Raw genomic sequence first — 19,105 nt, forward strand, 5'->3', positions numbered from 1 at the left:
ACAACCATTTTGTAAATAATCCTTTTGGTTTGTTTCATTAGCACTTCTGTTCATGTGGAGTCCAGTTCTGAGCACGGCAGCCCAGCTCACACCTGTGTTTGTGCTGTGCTTTTTGGTTCTTGTTCTTCTGCATGTGGATTCTCCCACCACATCCTCAGATTTAATGTTGATCAATGCCTAATACACCGTGGAGTTTTTGAAATATTCTGTTTTGAAAGATTTTTCTCTGGTTTTGAAGTTGGAGTCTGTACTTTTCCAAGAATTGCACACTGCTGCCCATCCATGGCCTGCTCAGTTACAGCTGACCTAATATTAATGATAATAGGAGACCTAAAATATGAATTCACACAATGTAATTACATCAAATGACCACATTTCTGGGTGATCTATTTGTAAACCAGAATTTTCTTTAACTGATCAAAATTATATTGTAAGTTATCCTTTCAAAGAGCTTTTGTTCCAATGCACTACAAAGTCTGATTGCATTTCTGGATTTGTCCTAAATCATCTTTGTGTATCTGCCTGTTCAAGAACCTGTGACTTGTTGCAAAAACATGCAGAGCATCTCCAAGAAGAGGAAATAATGAGTCTCCTGAAAGGATTTCCAGTCATGGTTAAGACAATTACTCACACGATGTGATTTGGGAAAGAGAGGAGGGGTTGAGTTAGTCACAACAAGGGGTTGATCTTTCAAATGTAGCTGGAGCAGGGAATTCCTGGTCTGCTGGGGAAGGGGTTGGGATTGCAGGACTGTGTGGGCACAGCAGAGGTTTGGGAAGATGCTCTTGAGCCACACTGGCCCCAGGAGTGCTGCAGCAGCACAGGATTGCCTTCTACCCCACCTGTGTCTGATGGGAAAGGTCTGTACTTAAAATCCCACTGAGTGTTCCCACATTTCAGGTGCTGTGGATCAGACACAGAGATTTTTTTCACTTCACACAGGTGCTTGTCAGGTCAAGTTCATCACCACAGAGAGATTCCTTATTCAAAAGCTTTTGTTGGTTTGAAAATTGTTCAGATGAAAGGTCACCCCCTCCCTCACCCTTGCTGGAATAGTTCTGTCTCCTGCAGTCTTTCACAGCTGCTGTGTGTGCAAAACAGGAAGATAAATCCTCACTTGAAAAACATTGAAACTGCAATTGTTAGTTTTTGTTTGGTAATTTTGGTTAAAAGACTGGGGGTTTAGTCACATCTTTGCAAGTTAAACACCAGCTTTATACAACCCAGACATATATTAAAGCATTATGAAAGCACAGAGGAGTGTCTTGTATTTGAACATTTATGTGCCATTTGAAATTCATTATAGTTCCACATTTTATGAATCACAAATGCATGCTGGAAAAATAATTTCGAATATTTATAGGCTTTGCTGCACTGTCTCTCCCTGTGACATCTGGCATTTCTGTGCATTTTGGTAGCTGAGACACAAAATGTGATGAAAAGTCTCTCTGTGAACTGAGCTGGCACTTTACTTAGGGCTTTTTTTTTGGCAATCCTGGTTTTGAAAATTGAGTTAAGTAAGGATCTTTGAGCTGCCTTGTAATTCTATATCCTGACTGATTAAATGGTGGTGTTTCTTTGTGTATTATGCTGCTACAGTCCTGTCAGGAACACACTAATCCAGCAGTGAGGAGCTGACAGTGCTTACAGGGAGCTGGTTACAAGTCATTAAAGGACTCGCCTGCCCTGCCCAGGTGCCTCTAATTCCTGTGCAGGTTGCACCTTGCAGATCAGATCTCCACTCTTGGCAAGCACCTTTATAAGCTGAGACACCACTGTGGTCTGGGTTTTCTTTTTTTTTTTCTTTTTTTTTTTTTTTAGTTGTTATAGTATTTAATTACCCAAGCAGATGTAGTTTGTTGAGCACTCTGATGAGGAAAACACTTCCCAGTTCTGTAACAGTGCCAGTACCCAGTAAGCTCATGGTACTGCAGGCACCAAGGTGAAGAGGGCTAGAAAAGCACAAAGATTCAGCACGATCCCAGAACTGGCTGTGAGGATTTTCATCCCTAGAGAAGCTGTGAGAGGAATCCTGCTGGTGGGTGATGAAAGGCTGGTGCAGAGTGTGTGTTGGGGACACATCTGAGTGGCTGCAAATGCTCTTCTGCGTGTGGGCTCTGCTCCAAGAAATGATGTGAAACTTCATCTTGTGATGATTTGAAACTTCATCTTGGAAGGCGGAAATCCTTGTGGAACCAGGCAGGAGAAACAGGCCAGTGATGGTGAGTAAATCGAGGTGCAGGAAGAGTAACCTGTTCCAGGTGTTTATCTAGCAATCATTATTAGTGGCATCTTCATTTTGTGCCCACTGTGAGCAGAAAGGGAACCAACCCTGGTGTGTGTCCTGCATATCTCCAGGTGAGCTGCAGCAAATCACAGCTCCTGTAAGATCCAGCTTTGGGCATCAGGGGTGTGTGAGGGGATTCCCAGACAGTCTGTGCCCTTTCACAGGTTGTGATTCCCCACCCCAGCCCTTCACAATCAGAATATCCCAGTAGGTACTGTCTGTATCAATAAGGAATCAGCTATTTCCAGCCCGAGCTCTCTTTTGTGGCTTCTTGGTGCCCGATTTAGATCCCTGAAATCTCAGCAGTACCAGCAGGAATGCTACAGGATGTTTTTTTGAGGAGATTTAGGCAAAGCGTGGTTCTCCCGCGTCACCCTGCTACCCGTGGCACTGCAATAACCCTGTTTAGCTCTCCTATTCCAGCCGTCACTGAAGTCCCCGTGTCTCTGCACGGGTTCTGCCCGAGGGGAAGGGGTGAGGATGGCGGGCTGGGGCTGGGTTCGCCCTGGAGGCCCCGGATCCGCCGGGAATTCCGCGGGACAGGGCTGGCAGAAGCACACGGGGTTGGCTCGGCTGTCCCGCAGGTTGGAGCGGGATGAACTCCTTATGCCCGGGTACGGACGGGACGCGCCGCTCTCCTGCGCTCCGGGAAGCACCAGAGCTGCGATGCTGATGCTTCGCTTGCCTGATCCCCATCTGAGGAACTGGGACGTGACTGAGCCAACCCTAAGGCAGGGAGGAGCAGGGAAATGGAGAGTGTGCATGCGTGTGTGTGTGAGAGAGAGAGAGACAGCGAGCTTCTAAATGTTTATTGATGTGCCTTTATCAGATTTTTCCTCCCGTTTCTTTTCACGAAAAATTTTTCTCCTCCATTCACGAAACGTAAAATACTCTGTAGCAATCAGAGAATTCAAAATACGAGGTAGAAATATCTTCTGTGGTGTAAAGTCCTTGACGTGAAATTAGGAAACCACCCTGTGCTTTCTAGTACAGCATAATCACAGCTCCCTTCTTGCTGAGCTGCATCTTCCACACCTCCAGCCCCCTCCCGGCCATCAGACCTTCACTGGCAGCCCTGCACACTCAAATAATTTCTTTTCAGTATGAGGGGGAAGCTACTTTCTCACACAGACTATATGGTATGGGAACTCACCCTAGACAGTTTATAAATGAATATATGCTCTGCTTGAATCACACTTTGAGTAACCCTCAGTTTCCTGAACTGCCACAAGGATGGGTTTACGTGCGAAATTGCAGAGAGCAACATCTTACACTGCTGCAGAAAATAAAATACTTCAATTTGTGTTTTTCTTCCATTTGGTGAGTTTGTTGCCAGGAACCACTGTGTCACCAGGGTGTCAGAGCCATCATTTGCACTGGTCATCATTGTCACTTTTGCAAACCCTCAAGGGAAAGGTGAGCTGGCTCCTGCTTTGCCGTGTGGCTGATACCTGCCACATCCAATTTCACCCAAGATGTTTTCCTTTGTGCAGCTTTGTGCTGGGGGCAGCTGCACAGCTGGGTCCCCAGCCAGGGTCCCCTACCCTGCAAAGAGAGAGCAAAACACGTGCAAGGTTTCTGTGGGGCAAAGAGCAGCACCTGAAGTCATTCACAGCAGGCTCTGGGAGCTGCTGTGCAAGGCACTGCACAAACACCTGCCAAAGGCAGTCCTGGCTCCCAACACTGGATGTGAGCTGAGGAACAGCAAATGAGGTGGGCGGGCAAGAAGTGCAGGAAAAGCAAGACAGTGCTGGATACCACAATGAGCTGCCAGCCCTTGCCAAGAATTCCTTCTGCATCAAAGGAGGTGAACAGGAAAAGGCTGAAGGTAGATAAGATGGCTTTTTGGGTTGCTTTTCCAGTGTTTACAGGAATCTGCAACACCTCCTTTGACTCCCACACCACCTCTAATGGAGCTATCTGGTACTGTGAGCAGAGCAACATAACCTCAGTCTTAGTAGGTGGGAAAGTTTTGGTCAGGGGAAATTTAAAAAAATGAAGATTGGTGTATAAACGTGTGAATTAGAGACTTGTTCAATGACTGTCTCCTAAGCCCAGCAGCCATGCAGTGCTGTGATGATGTGCTGCACGCATTTACCTACACAGGGAACTGCTGCCTTCCAGCTTGTTTATAAAATCACAGCAAAAACTACTGAGGGAACTCAAAGACTTCTCCTCTACAGTGGTCACATGCACTCCTGATGCAGCAAATTTCACATATAAACAAAAAAACCACATCTTGCTTTACCCTATATGAACAAAGGAGTTTACCCAGGCTGCTCTGCCTGTGCTGCTGCCCCTCTGCAGAGACCCCAGGGTTGCCATGTGGGGCTGTGGGGGACTGGTCAGCCCAGGGATGCTCTGCAAAGGCATTTAATGTTTTTTTTTTTTTCCAAGTGGTTTGTGCACAAATGCAGTAGAGAAGCCAACATGCACACAAGCCCCTTTGTCTTGCATCAAAGGCAAATTTCTACACCTCAGGAGAAAAACTGACAGGAGCTTCCCTGGCTTCTCAGAAAGGAAAAAAAAAAAAAACCTGGCCACAACAGAAACTGCCCAAAATAAGTAAAATAAATTTTAAACCTTACACTCCACCTATAAATATCAGTAGAAACCTTTAAGAAAAAGTGATGCAAAATTAATATAAACATATAATTACCAACTTTATTGATCAATTTCCCTGTCAACCAAGTCACTCATCAAGTTATTTTCCTGAGGGAAAACACTACAGGACTTGGCAATTAATGGCTTGACTTGTTGAGAGTGGGAATGAACCATTTTACAAGTGGAGGAATAGCAGTGTCTGGTTTAGAATGCGTTGGTTGTGTGCCCAAACACTGTGAGTTTGCCCCCTTTGAGGGCAGAAGCTTTTAAAAGCTGTTCCTCCCCATTCACACCCCCCTTGCACCTTCCCATGCCAGAGACATTTGTGTTCTGGGGCGCCTCAATGCTCTGACAGCACCGGCAGAGAGCAGGAGCAGGGACTGAAGGTGTAAATCAGCAACAGGATTATCCCCTATCCTAAACTATTGGCTGTGATTTAGTAATTCCCGAAAATAGCTGAAAAAACAAATGTTCTGGACTTCACAGCCACCAGGAGGCTGCTGGATTGGGGCTGTCAATTATGCACCATCACTGGCAGGACTGACAGTTCATTCAGCCCACAGCAGATGAATCTTGAACAGGCAGGCACCACCCCAGGAGCATCCCTGACTCCATGCTGGCCCTTGTGTGCATTCCAGCAGGGTTTGGAAGCCTCAAGTGGGGCAATGCTAAGGAAAAACCCTTCACCATGGGGCTGGGACAGCTCTGGAGAAATCACTGCTGCAGTGGTGGGTCTGTAGGCAAATCCTCAGGTGGTCCAAACCCTTTCCAAGATGGCCCAAGTGGTGCCAGATGCTGCTGGCTACAGCAGCCCCCTATGGCAGCTCTGCCTGAGCTGGGGGAGCCTGAGAGAGGCTGGGACAGCTGCAGAAATCTGGGGAGATGATGCCTCGGCAGCAGGGCTCCCCCATGAGCACCCCAGGCACAACGAGCATCCCTCCCTCCCTCTCCCAGCTGAAGCTCTGGGCCCCACCAGCCCTTGCACCCAGGGTCCCCCACACCCCCTCCCCAGGCCTGAGGGTGCACCCAGGGCCCATCCCCACCTCCTGGAGAGGCAGGCACTGCTCCCTGTCCCCTCCTGGGGCACGGGGTACCCCCAGCAGTGTTGGGGTGCAGCCCCATCCCCTCCCCATTGACGACACCAAGCCCTGGTTGTTGCTGCCTCCGCAGTGGTTTATTGGGGTGGGGGCCAGGAGCCCCCTGCAGGGTGGGAGCACTGTGGGGGTGCCAGGGGGGACCCCAAGAGCCAGAGCCCTGCGGCAGGGACCAATTTCCAGCCTCACTAAAGCAGCAATGCAATACTGGAGAGCAACAGGCAATCCCAAACTCCAGTATTTACGTGCTGCTAGAGCACTGCTGACAGCTCTCCACGGCCTCCAGACCCCCCTCTCTGCCCCAAACACAGGGCAAGGGCCCCCTGGCTGATCCTCTGCCAGGGAAAGGCCCAAAGAGCAATGGCTGAGGGGTGGGTATAGCACAGGATGTGGTCATGCCCATGTTGGAGCACAAAAAGGAGCTGCAAGTCCTTCCTGCCTGCAGGGCCAGACCCAGGAGCTCCAGGGATGTAAAGGATGTGCACAGTCCAAGCACCAACACATACCTGAGCTAATGAGATACATGGCAATGTGTTAGCTTCCACATCTATGATAACCAGAAGCTCACTTTCTTGTCTTATCCTTGAGGTAATGAGGCAGCCCAGAATGGTCTGTATCTCCTTGTCCCTACAAACCATGATGTGCTGCTACATCTCCTCAAAGCCCACTGAATGTTGACATTCCAAATGGTATTTTGAATATATATATATAATTTTGTTTAAACCATGATATAAAGAACTGAAGAACACTCTACAATGAAGACATTTAACATGCATGCATTACCACCACAGGACAGGGTTTTTTCTTCACAGGTGCTATCAGACAGTCTGTAACTATAAGAGAACAAGCAGTTATTCAGTGCAAAGAAACCAGTTTCACAAACAAGGTCAGAAATTAACTGTTCCCACAAACCACACTTAGTATTGGGTCCCAGCAAATAACACATTTTCAGATCCAAAAGATCTGTTGCTTTTGCTACTGTGAAGAGACTGCAGAACTTCCCAGCCCTTCCAACTGGTCTGTGGGGAAATGTTACCTTGTACTTTCCTCTTAGGTGATGCTGAACATCAGGGATTTTCCAGAAGTCACAATGTTAACATTTCAGATAAATAAATCCATATTCCAACAGTTGAACCCTGTTAAATTTTCCTTAAAAAATTTTCGTTCAGCTCAATTTGACTTTTGAGATATGTAAAAAAAATCATTATTTTTAAAAATACTAAATTATGCTTATTTATTATGTGAATGGACAAGGCTTATACAACCAGAAATTAAAGATTTCTGGAACTTCATCAAATTCCCAGCCTGTAGCAGGGCAGGCAGGGGCTGCAGCCCTGCAAAGGCAGCTGTCAGTGGCATTTACTCACCAGCCTGCCTGGCTGTACAGGAGCCCTGCAGACAGACTGATATTTTTTGTATTTCCTTTCAACCTTCCCCCCACACCCCACCAGTTATGGGACAACTTCCTTCAATTCATTTTCTTAAAAAGCAGCATCACAAAAAAAACCTGAACAATGTCAGAAATGACGCCCTGGGTTTGAATTCTTGTGCCATCCCCTTGTGCCCAACGTGCCACCGAGCCCCTGCAGCAAACTCCAAAATAGGAATCTCAAAAGCTCTTGTGACCCATGCCAAGCGATTTCAAATCTGAAATCAAATATTTGCCAACCAAAAAGCAGTATATTTTCACCACTTCAGTGTCCTCAACACTGACAGCACCAGGGCCAACTCCCTAATGAGCAGCTGCTACTTGCTGCAAAGCAAACACGCACCCAGTGTTCAGCTGTAGAGCTCCACCAAAACACCCCCCACAAAATATTAGCATTAATTACTGCTGCAACATTGTTTTACTTGACTGTACCTGTGCAATCTTATTTCTTTCATCTCTTCAAATGAATCCAAAAGAAAAAAGCAGCAGCAAACACGTTCAGCTTTAGAATACATTTTGATAGTGCTTGAGGTTCATGTTTTAATTAATGTTTTTATATTTATATAAAATATCTATGTAAACCAGACTTTTAGTTCAACAACAAGGGCAAGAGCTCTCTTCAAGCAAGGGTTCAATACACCTCCTCCAGCCTCTAGCACAGAGGGAAAATCAACAGTCACATTAAGTATTGGGGAACTGGAAATTTGGGATAGGCAGTGAAGTATGTATCTGAGAAAATATGCACATTTATGACATGACAGCATCAATACTTTATGCAACACAAAGTTCCATGTTTGAATTATCCCATCTCCAGCTTCTTTCAAACTTAGTTTGTGCTTTGGAAACTCTACATCAGAAATTGGCAGCTGAACAGGGTAATTTGAGTTTAATTACCCTCTCCTAGGTATTATCTGCAGTGCCTAAGAAGGGATTTGTGTGTCAGAGGGACCTGCATTTACCCAGAGGTGCTCAGGACTTTTGGAGCAGGTGGGATATGAGCTTACCTTGCCAACTCACCTCTGAACACAGGCACATCCTGCACAGCCTCTCTGGAGAACCAGATCACTGCTTCAGTGCGAGCTACAAAGCAACAACAGAGAGGGTTTGAGAGGCAATGGCAGAGAGGGGAAGAAGAATGGTCCAGGAGGGGGGGACCAGGCCAAGTTCCCTTCCAAGGCACACACAGACAGGTGCAAGTATTTTTGAAATTAGGGAAGAAAAAATAAATCAAATTTTCAGCTCCAGATAGGGCAGACTGTGCAGCAAAGAAACTACATTGCTCCTCTCTCCATCCTCCCCTGTTACTGGCACCATTGGCTCAGTGGCACCCAAGGCACATCAATCATAACCCAGGTGCTGTAGAGCAAGGAGAGACAGCCAGAAAAGCCAGGGGCAGCTCTGGGCAGGTGGGAAAACCATAGAGCATGGCCAGCACCTTCCTCCCTACAGCAGCAGCAAGAACAACTCTACTGGTCCTGGCAGAACAGAAGCAAAGGAAACATCTTAATTACGCTGGTTTACGTGATAAAGCAGGCCTGGGGCAGGAGATGAGATGCACAGAGGCTGTTGGGGGTTGATGTGGTGACATCCTCTCTCTGCCACACAGAGGCAGCATCCCAGGAGCACCTCCAGCTTCCAAGCAGCATCTCCCTACAGAACAGGGGGTGTCCTGCTTATGGTAACCCCAAACATGAGAAGAACTGTCCCAAAAGCTCTGCCTCAATGCAAAGCACTGCAACAGCCCTTCTGCTCCATGCCTGCAGTGTGTGTACCAGCTCCTTCTAGAAATAGAAACTTCTACCTGTCATCTACATAAGCCAGCCACCTACAGAGGTTTAATTAAATCCCCCAAATAACTGGGGAATTTGAACATGCAGAAAACCATTAATGCAATTCACAAAACAATGCAACTTCTGCTTGCCAAAGTATATTGGGCAATTAAGTAAAAAACATTCCCCCCCCAATCCCAAACACACACACAAAACTAAAACAAATTCCCTCTGAAATACTGAATCCCCTTAAAATACAACTTCATCCCTCCTCACTGACACTGACCAGAAAAAAAGAGAAAGGGAAAAAAGTGAGAAGAAGCGCCATGGGGAAGGAAAGGAAATAAATACAGGAGCCCATGACAGGACAGATTTGCATACAGAGCCTTGACTGACCCACACACTCCAGGGCTAGGTGAGCTCAAAGACAAGTAAATATTAAGCATTTCCTATATATAGAAAAAAAATAGGAACAAAAACCCCAGCTCTGCTAACCAACAGTTTTCTAGGAGACATGCACAAACAAATCCTGAAGTCATTGTTCTCATGTGAAACAATTGAAAAAAAAAAGGCATTTATTATTTTACAAAAAGACTGAAGTAAATCATCTCATTACAGCTGAAGGTCCCAGGCACTCATCAGCGAGGCAAATTTACAGTGACAAAACGAAAATAAGGGTGTGAGTAACACCAGCAGAACACTTCATATCTGCCTGCCTCTGAAAAATCCCAACACTTTCGTTGCTGCCTCCTCTCGAACAATGAGGTTTAAACAAAAGTCACGTCCGAATATTTACAGATGTGGCGAAGAGCTGGGATCAGAGCCGGTGCTTGATCGACAGCCACCACATGGCCCCAGCTCCGCCGTTCCCGTCCCCATTCCCGGCAGGAATTGCCTGGCAGGGCTGCGGGAGGAGAAGGGGCTGAGAAGGAGCCCGAGCAGAGGGAACTGCGCCAGCCAAGTCCCTTTCACTTGCACGGCACCCACAGCACGTCCCCATCACCCAGCATCGCCGCTCTGCCCAGCCACGATCACTCCCGGGGGCACAAAACCAACGCAGAAAATAAATTTCCTGCCCGTTCTTGCCGAAGCCATGTGAGAGCGGGTCGTTCCTCACGCGCTCCATCAAAATTTATTTTTTTTCCTCGCTAATTTGCCCATAAAAGGGCCGGGGAGGCAGCACACAGTTGGGACAAACCCCAGCACGCTTTCCCTGCACCTTCCCCGTGCTAAACCACAGCCATCGACGTGCTCCTAGGTGGGGCCGAACACCCGAAACCAAACTGCAGCTACAAAGGGCAGATTGCAATAACGCAAAAAATGAATTCGTTCACTTCACTCGGGGTGAAACTCGAGCCCAACATTGTTACCAGCAGGATCAGCTGTGTTTACCGAGGCGGGGGTGTTAGTGGGACAGGGAGCTACTGGTGCTTAGAAGGGCCTGTGGGACAGGACTTCAACTTACAGCACTCCAGAAAACCAGTAAAATCCACTGTAAAATTCCAGGATCCACAGTTTTTTCTCAACACTGCTGAGGAGAAGAAAAGTATGATGCTTTTTGTTACTTCCAAGTTTTAGCATTGTCATCTCATCCAGTTCTAAACAAGGGTCAGATTTGGAAGCCCAATTTCTATAAAGTTTATTTGTTAAGAACAGGAAAAAGAAAAAAACCCAAAAAACCAATTTCTTTTTTGGTCAGATGAACAATAATTCAAAATATAACAAGCACACTGAATTTTTTTTCCTTTTTAGATTTGGGTTAAGTTTGCATGAAGCATTACTTAAAGCTTCCCTCCTATATTTCATAAACGTTTACTGCATCAGCAGCTGAGTTTTGCTGTATTTCCCACCAAAGTCGATTAACTAAATACAGACTTTCAGAGTTGCCGGTGAGTTCTTTGGATTTCTTCAGAACAGAAGATGATGAAACTTGGCAGATGGTCCCTCACCTACACTTAACACGCATAAGACACACAAGCAGAATTTGCTTTTTTGAGGGGAGCAATTAATGATTTAACCTCGGAAAACTCATTCTCCAAAATCAAAAAAATTGTCTTTATATACCCGATGCGTAAACGGGAAAAAATTTTGTATGTAGGACCAATTTCAGAGGGAAAAGTCTCAGCGCTGCGCATGTTGCTCCATCACCGCAGCTCCCAGAGAGCTGCGAGGCTGCCCTGGGAAGCTGGCCCTTGCCAGGATATTCAAATTTCCTGTACAAAGCGAGCAACCACCGAGGGGAAAAGAGAAAAAAAAGCAAAAGCTGGCTGCCAATTAAATTTTCTTTAATTATTCAATTAAATATTTGAATTATTCTTTGGTTGCACTAGCACTATTTTTTAAACGTATACAACTATTTTCTACGTGCGGGGGCGCGCAGACTCCGCGGCGGGCCGGCAGCCCGCGGGTCCCCGCGTACGCTTTAAAAAAAGAGGGAAACGGGGAAAAAAAAAAAAAAAAAAAAAAAGAAAAAGAAAAAAAAAAAATCAACCCCGAGCCCCACCTGCGGGGGGCGGGCGCGACTCAAAAGAAAAAAAAAAGATTTAAAAATTATTAATAGTGGGGGGATGGAAATAAAAAAAAAAAAAAAAAACCGCGAGGAAAAGGCACCGGGGGGTGGCGGGGGCGCCCCGCACCCACGTGGGAACCGGCCCCGCGCGCCGCTCCCGCACCACCGGCCCGGGGGCCCCGCCCGCCGCCCCCCGGTGCCGCCGCTGTCACCGCCCGGGCGGCGCGGCCCGAGCCCCGCGGCCGCCTTTGTGCCGCGCGGGGCGGCTCCCCCGGGGCGCTGCCGGGGCGCTCCCCACCCCCCGCACCACAGAAAGTTTCTTTAACAGTTTTGGAGCGGGGTGCTTGGGGGTTTTTCAAAGTTCTTTGCGCCCCACTCGCGAAGTTTCGGCCGGGCCCGTGTCCGGCCGTGCCCCGCGGGGAGCGGCGCGACCCCGCCCACGGGGCAGCGGCGGCGGGAGGGGGTCCCGCCGAGCCCCCCCAGCGCGCCCCGTCCCGCGTGTCCGTCCCGCGGGGCCGCGCCGGGCCGGGCCGGGCCGTGCCGCCCGCAGCGGGGACAGGGCACGGGGGGCGCCGGCCGCCCCCCGCCGCGCCCCGGCCCCGCCGCCCTGCCCGCCCTCCCTCCTCACCTCCGAGTCCACTCGAAAATGGCGCCGAAACCGAAAAAACTTCGCAAATTTCATTGTAGGCGGCTGCAAAGGCTGCTGGGAGCGGGGGCGGCCGCAGCGCCGCCCGCCGGGGCGGGCCGGGCCGGGCCGGGCTGGGCGCGGCGCGGGGCGGGGAGCGGAGCGCGGAACGGCCCCGGCGCGGCCCGGCTGTGGCTGTGGCTGCGGGGCCCGCCGGGCAGCGGCTGCGGGCAGCGCCGGGGCGGGGATTCACCTGCCCCCGGCCCGGGGCTGTGAACCGGCACCGCCGCGCCCCCGCAGCCGCCGAAAGCCGCGTGCAGAAAAAAGAAACCTTAGTTAGGGAAAGAGTAAACAGATGTATGTAAAACACGAGAGCTGCGCGGGAGCGGTGGGAACGCTCAGCAGCGCCCTTCGTGCGAACCGACTCGTTCCGCTGCCTCTTCCGTCGGGGGTTTATGGCCGCTCATAACCCAGACGGAAAAGGGATGATGCTTTTCCAGTCCTGTTTGGATAAAAGTTGATGTCTTGTTACTCAGTGTGGCTCTGTCCATGCACTCACACATCAGAGCGAGACTTAAAATAATTCTCTTTTTCCCCCCATTACTGTGATGCTAAGTTCTCTACAAACATTGATTCTCAGTCTGCGTTTCTCTGACCGGCAGGCTTTCCCACGTCCGGCCGGCACAGCCCTATAACCTGCCCAGAGTCACACAGGAGCAGTAGGAGCAGGATTTCAGAGCCTACAGTGCACACCCTGGCTGTGCAATGGCACCACGGCACACTCGCAGGGTGGATGAGCTCTTTGGAAACATGGTTTCTTTTACATGTGAAGAGTCAGAACTTGGTGAGAATGGTGATTTGATGTGGTGGGGAGCCTAGCAAGCTGAGGCCTGGGAAAAGCGATGCTGAGGCAAAATGTTCCTTTCCAAAAGGAGAACCCAGATCTGGTGGTCAGAAACTTGCGGATTTGTCACATTCATCATTGGAAGTGGTTAAAGCTGCCGAGTTTCTTGTTGGCCTGGTGGGTTTGAATTCTTTCTGCAGTTTTTATTTCTGTTCCCACCTCAAACAGCAAAAAGAAAAACAAACCCAAACCCTGTTGCTAAATAATTGCTCTGTTCTCACAGGTGAAACAGCGAAGCTCAATTAATTCTGCTTTGTAAAGTGCTTCTGATCCTCTGATGGAAACATGTAGGGGCAAAACACTTTTATTTTGCAACTTGCAAGGGCTGATAAGAGCGATGAAAACGGAAAAGCCTCACCACTGAGGGGGATTACAGCCCCACGCTTTTTCCACTCGAGATCTTAGAGATGAGCTGATGGCTGCTGCTTTTCATTTAGAAGGGTTTTTCCCCCTCTTTTGAAAGAAATGCAATCACTACCAAGTATTCTAGAGGGACTTCATCTTTAAACAAATAATGTTTTTCTTGTTGGGTGTGCACTATTATTTTCTTAATTATTCCTGGATTTATGCCTGTTCCACCAAGAGTTTTCTCAGATGGCAGAAACAATTGGTCCTTTTTTATTACGCTAATAGCAAAAAGTATCCCTAATAAAATGACTCTGTACATCCCATAAACTCAAATGGGACACATTTTGCCAACAATCACACCTCTTCATTGAGGCATCTTATGTGCTGCCTTTTTTTTTTAAACTTTTTTTCCACATTACTATTGTTTACTACTCGGCCTCACTGGCTGGCTAAGTCTTGGTGCCAAAACAAAACGAATCAAGTCATTTATTTAGCACCAGAGCCCTCCCACTCACCCTTAGCATGAATGTTGAGATCTCAGCAGATGTGGTAGGGAATGAATGGGCAAAGAGATTCACCTACACAGAATCACATCTACTTGTGGGTGGCCTCTAATTAATTTGGCTTCAAGGCTCCGCTGCAAGGTAGATGGGTTAGGAAGTCTGGCCAGGAGTCATCGGGTTGAATCATACCTATTCTATGGAGAACTTCATTGTGTAGCTGTGTCTGACTCCCACCCTTGTGAGAACTAATTAAAAAATAGAAAAAAGAAAGCGCCCCACACTTATTGGAAGTCAAATATAAATGTCAACGTTTCGGATGAAATGGTATCTTGGGAGGCTCCTGCACATTTAATCAGCTGGTTGCACCATGTATATCATGGCCTCAAAAGCTGCAGTGAGAACCACGAAAGGCACTGGCTTAACATCAGCAAAAGTGTTTGCCAAGCTTGGATTATGTCACCGCTTTATGATCTTGCTTTGTAAAGGGAGAATACTCTTGGGGAGAAAGGACTCGGCATGCCGGATCTACAGCGAGAGCGAGGAATGAATGCTGCTCACAGAGACTGGGGGAGGGCCAGGGGCTCAGTGTGCTGGGGTGGCTTTGCACATGGATGCTGTACAGTTGCTGCCACCAAGCAGAGATGCACCCCACGGATCACTGGGGCTGAAAGCAAAAACCCAAAATACCCCAGCAGAGCTGTTTGCTGCTTGCCCTCCCACAGGCACACCTATGGGGGCCCTGCCTGGGTCCTGTTTGTCACTGTCCCCTGGCTCTCGGGGCATCTCGGTCCCATTCCAGGGACTATGGAGATGCTCTGAGGCCCTCTGGTTTTCCCTTGCCTCAGGATACAGACACCCGGCCAGGCTGGGGCTTGTCAGACACTCAGAATGTGATGCCCTTGCGGAGGTGGCAGCCGTGGAACTGGTTAAAAAAATAAACATCCCCCACCACACATGTGAAATGTGGCCTGCTGAGATGCTTCTGTTCCCTGTCACAGGGGTGAGCTGTGGCCACTCCTTCCGTGCTGCAGGCTGGTGGTAAAGGCAGGAAACACTTTGAGGAGACCATTTCTGTTTGCCCAGCACAAGCCCAAATGCTGAGCTTGCATCTGCTTCGGTCAGTGCAAGGAGAATAAAGAAAAAACTTGGAGGTTATGTGCCCTTTGAGGAGGGCTGTTGGTAGGACAAGTGACATTGGAGGGGACAAACAGCTGAAGAGAAACACCTCTTCAAAAGCAGCCCCTGGGGTCTGGGAGCTGTGCTGCCATGCTGCCCTTGCTTTCCTGTTACAGCAAGAACCTTGGGCAGCCCCCAGTCCCTGCTGCTGGAGCATCCTGCCCAGCCTGGAAACTTTCCACTGCTACTGGGCTCATAAATTGTGCTGCTTCTGGAGGAGTGTCTAGCCAGCCCCTGACTGCATCCAAACACTGGGCTTAGCATGGGCAAGGGGGTCCCTGTGCCTGCATGGGCTGTGTAGGGCACAGGGAGTGCAGGTGGGCAGCCTGGGGTGCCTGGGACAGTGAAAGGACCAGATGTGGATACAGCCACAGCATTTTGTGTTTCCCAATGAATAGAATGGGTGTTCTTGGTGTGCAGAATGGGGACCGGGGTCTTTTATTTCTTGCATTACCCCTCTAGCACAGTAAACTGCCCGTCCTGAGCTCTGACTTCTGCACCAACCCGTTCTCCTGCCTTTCAGTCCCTTGTGACCAGACTGAACAGCGGGTTAGTGCTTGGTTTCTTTCCATGTCTCCTTCATCTGCCCTTGTGCACCAGCCCTGGCATTCTGCAATTCCCCCAGCTCTGTGTGTGGTGTGACAGTCCCAGCCTCGGCTTTCCGGGCACCCTCAGTGCTCGCAGCCGCCTCAGGCACTCTGCAGTGTGGAGGACGGGTGTGGCGGCCATGCTGATGCCGATGGCGTTTTGGCAGCACCTCCCACCTTGCCTTGGCTCACAGAGTGCCGGAGCGTAGCACTGTCTGGACAGGGATTTCACTGCCTGCCATCCAGGCTGCCAGCACAGCCTTGTCACTGCAATTTGTCACACGTGTCTGGTGTGTGCTGGGATGATGGAATTGCTCCTTGGCTGGTGTGAGGGGCAGCCGGGCCTTGCCGGGCCTTGCCAGGCCCACACGCGGCTGTGCCGGGCCTGTGCTCTGCTCTCGAGGTGTGAACCAGCACTGTGACATTCCCTCCCATCACCTCCTTTCTTTCACTAGAGTTGGGTTATTTTTGTAGAAAAGTTCTGGTTTTTATTGAAACACTAATTATAAAGGATCTTTTTGTTGTTTGGAGATAGAAACCTTCAGCAGAGGCACCAGCTCCCCAGTCCTCCCCTCCTTGCCTTTGCAGTTATTTGCTGAATTTATTTACTGCAAAATGTGCTGTATTGCCTGACATTTTTTGGTTATCAAAATATTTTGATTATGTGCAGGGGAGGGGGTGGGTTGATAGCATGGCCGACATCTCGATAGAAAACTGCCTGTAAAACATTCTAACTAAACTCAGGGCGGGGAAGAGTGAGATATTCCAGCCTGTCCCAGGCAAGCCCTTGGCACTGCTGCTGTGACCTGGCTGTTCAGAGCCTGGGCTCAGCTCAGAGCCATTTCCCTCTGTATTCCCGACTCTTGTGAGCTCTCCCCATGAATGCATCAACTACAGCAAGCGTGGAAAGGAGGGCAGGGGGGAAGGTGCTGCTGCAGGATCACATCCCAAAATCACTGCTCAGGTTTTCCCATGGAGTCTGAGAGGGAACAGAGGCAGGATACAAAAAGCAAAGGTCAAAGGGGTGGGAGGGAAGTTGCACATCAAGGTCACTCCAGAAAGGGCTGAAGTACTTCCCACTTTTTTCTCTCTGGCAGAAGTGTTGTCTTTGTGACATGACCACCAGCCCATTGGCTCTGGGGATGTCTGCTGACTCTGCCCTTGAGCAAATGCCATCAGCAGAAGATGTCCCAGCTCATGAGTGAAGAGCTGCTCACATCTTGAAAGCAATTTTTGCATTTTGATTTGAAATAAAATTGAGCAATTATCTGTTACAGCAGCTCTCCAGCTTCTGCATGCAAAAGTGTTTACAATTGTGAAGATCAATATTTATCAGCACACAATAATTTTGTCTGTTCCTGTGATTGTTCTGAATGTAAACAAGCTCCTCTGACTTCCCCAATGCCAGCACGCTTAAAACTTTTTCTGACTTGTGTTACCAAACCTGCAATTTGTCATTGATACAGTATTCTGTCAGAAATACAGTGCTGTGGGCATGTACATATAAATATTGTACTCTCTTGGCAAAGCCAAATGTCATGATAGGATAATGTGTTATTTAATACAGAGCTGTAGATTAGACAAGGACATTTGCAATACAAACCAGTCCCAACATCAGACAGTTGCAAAAGTTGTTGTTATGCTGATACTGTAGGAAAACTGATATTTCTAGCTGAACATTTTATGTATTGTGCTCTGTGACCATCCCATGGACCTCTGCCATATGACACATAGTCTTAAATTATACTGTCCAAGAGCCATTTTGTACAATTCAAGGCAGTAGCTCCAGGAGGAACTCCTTAGGCATGCAAGGAGTCTGAAATGGTGGGTTAGTGGTTGTCTTTAGATGCCCTTGGCCCTCCTCCTAGGAAACATGGTCTGGCTCCTAGCTTTTTACCTGGAAAATGTATTAATTTCTACAGGCTAGCTCCTAGAACAGTCCAAAGAAAACCCAAGCAGTGAAGCTGTGCGTTTCAGAGAGATGGGCTGGGCGTGTGCAGGACAGGAACAAGAGCCCAAATGCTGGGGAGAGCCCAGCACACCAGTCCCAAGCTCTCTGACTGCTGGTGTTTCCCTGCTTTCCCACCCTGGGATGGAATGGGAAGGCTTTGGGAAGTGTCATGCAGCTCTGTGGCTCTCCAGCCCAAAAACACTTGCTTTGGAGGCTCTTGGACCCTGCTTAGGGAAAGTTTATCTCAGGGGGCTTTAGAGGGACCCAGCTCCCACCGAGGTTTTGATTGCTTTTGAAAATCCTGGGTTTTGATGATGCTACTCCTGGAAACTGACGTTTTTCTGAAGTGAGGTGTTGCTTTCTAATAAGGCATTTTTGAGCTGATGTAACCATTTTGTGCTGATCCCAGCTGCTTGTGCTGTGTTCCAGGGGGGAAAGGAAATCATGGCACTGGGTGTGCAGGTTGGCTGTGCTCCAGTCATCCTATTAGCAGAGTTTTAACAGGAAGACAAGCATTGCTCCTGGGGATATACATTAATTAAGTTTCTATATGGCGAGGGCACAATATACCTTTACACAAGCTTTTTACTCTAAATTGCTCAGGTTTTTTAAATTAGTCAATTACCTTGAGTTGCACCTGCTGTACAACAGAGTGTTTTTCACTCTGAGGAGCACGATGAAGAATTGTTGCTCATACCCTCCCATCAGTGCTGGCAGAGCTCACAGGGAGGCACTTTGTTCACATCTTCCTTTCTTTTAAGTGCTTTTTATCTCCAACTAGCATGGAGACTTCAGGGATAAATCTGGAATTTAAAGCCATGCAAGATCTGATTTTCTGTGTAATATTGCAGGTTTGCACCAGGAATCAATTCAGCAACTCAAAGTGCAGAAGAAACATCAAAACAGGCTTTAATTTGTGTTTCTCATATTGTCCTGCAAAGAGATGTTGTGTGAGCAGGAGGCCAAAGCCTGCATGGAGAGTGGCTGCACCACACACTGCTTTGCAAATTCTCATACAATTGTGTCTCTTGGGACAGAATACCAGGCACTTAGCTGCCACACCTGGCCAAATTCCAGTGAATTCTGTTAAGAGCTTTATCCTTGCCATTGAAAATGCAAACTGTAGCATTATTTGTAGAGAAAGAAGTAGTATTTATATATATGTGTGTGTGTGTGTCTGTTTCACATCATCACTGGACATTGTCTCTTGAAAGCTGCAGTCATTTCTGGGGCTTCCCATGCCTTGGTGTGTCTGTACCTGTGACCTGCCCTGGCTTCTGTGACAGTGCAGGTGTCCAGAGCACTGTGTGCTGGGCAAG

General features: G+C 48.3%; 1 long non-coding RNA gene across 2 annotated transcripts; it reads right to left on the bottom strand.

Annotated features, from left to right (window-relative positions):
• Nucleotides 1–5,906: 5,906 nt before the first annotated feature.
• Nucleotides 5,907–12,428, bottom strand: LOC141730898 (uncharacterized). 2 transcript variants are annotated; one of them, XR_012582754.1, is made up of 3 exons: nucleotides 12,321–12,428; nucleotides 10,649–10,714; nucleotides 5,907–8,494 (listed from the first exon to the last, which is right to left on the bottom strand). It is a non-coding gene; the product is annotated as an uncharacterized LOC141730898 (long non-coding RNA). The 2 variants fall into 2 exon arrangements; XR_012582755.1 differs by having other exon boundaries at nucleotides 10,649–10,711; nucleotides 12,321–12,382.
• Nucleotides 12,429–19,105: the final 6,677 nt, after the last annotated feature.

The sequence above is a fragment of the Zonotrichia albicollis genome, chromosome 14 (assembly GCF_047830755.1).
Source record: "Zonotrichia albicollis isolate bZonAlb1 chromosome 14, bZonAlb1.hap1, whole genome shotgun sequence".
Classification (NCBI taxonomy): domain Eukaryota; kingdom Metazoa; phylum Chordata; class Aves; order Passeriformes; family Passerellidae; genus Zonotrichia; species Zonotrichia albicollis.